The following is a 377-nucleotide window of genomic DNA, read 5'->3' as shown; positions in this document are numbered from 1 at the left end:
CTTTAAATTGTTTATTCATCACTATTAATTTACTATTATTTAACATACAGTTCCTCTGGCCCATGTTAAGGCCCATAAAATTATGAAATAAATATATAGTAACATAATACCCAATAAATGTATTAGTAACGCAAATCCTGTGTAGACCACACAAAGTTATTAATTAATGAAAGAAATGATAGATTTACCTAAAGTTATTTAATTCAATAATAATACAAGAGGAGACATGTGCATGACGTCACGCTCAAGTTAGAATTTACATTGTCCCATTTTTCGAAACAATTTATTTACCAGTAACAAAATCAAATATCCATCAGTTATTCGTTTAATTTTTATTTTGCTTATGTTTACAGGTAAATGCAGTGAGGTTACGACAT

This window comes from Palaemon carinicauda, chromosome 6, assembly GCF_036898095.1.
Source record: "Palaemon carinicauda isolate YSFRI2023 chromosome 6, ASM3689809v2, whole genome shotgun sequence".
Taxonomy (NCBI): Eukaryota; Metazoa; Arthropoda; class Malacostraca; order Decapoda; family Palaemonidae; genus Palaemon; species Palaemon carinicauda.
Note: the sequence above shows the minus strand (reverse complement) of the source record.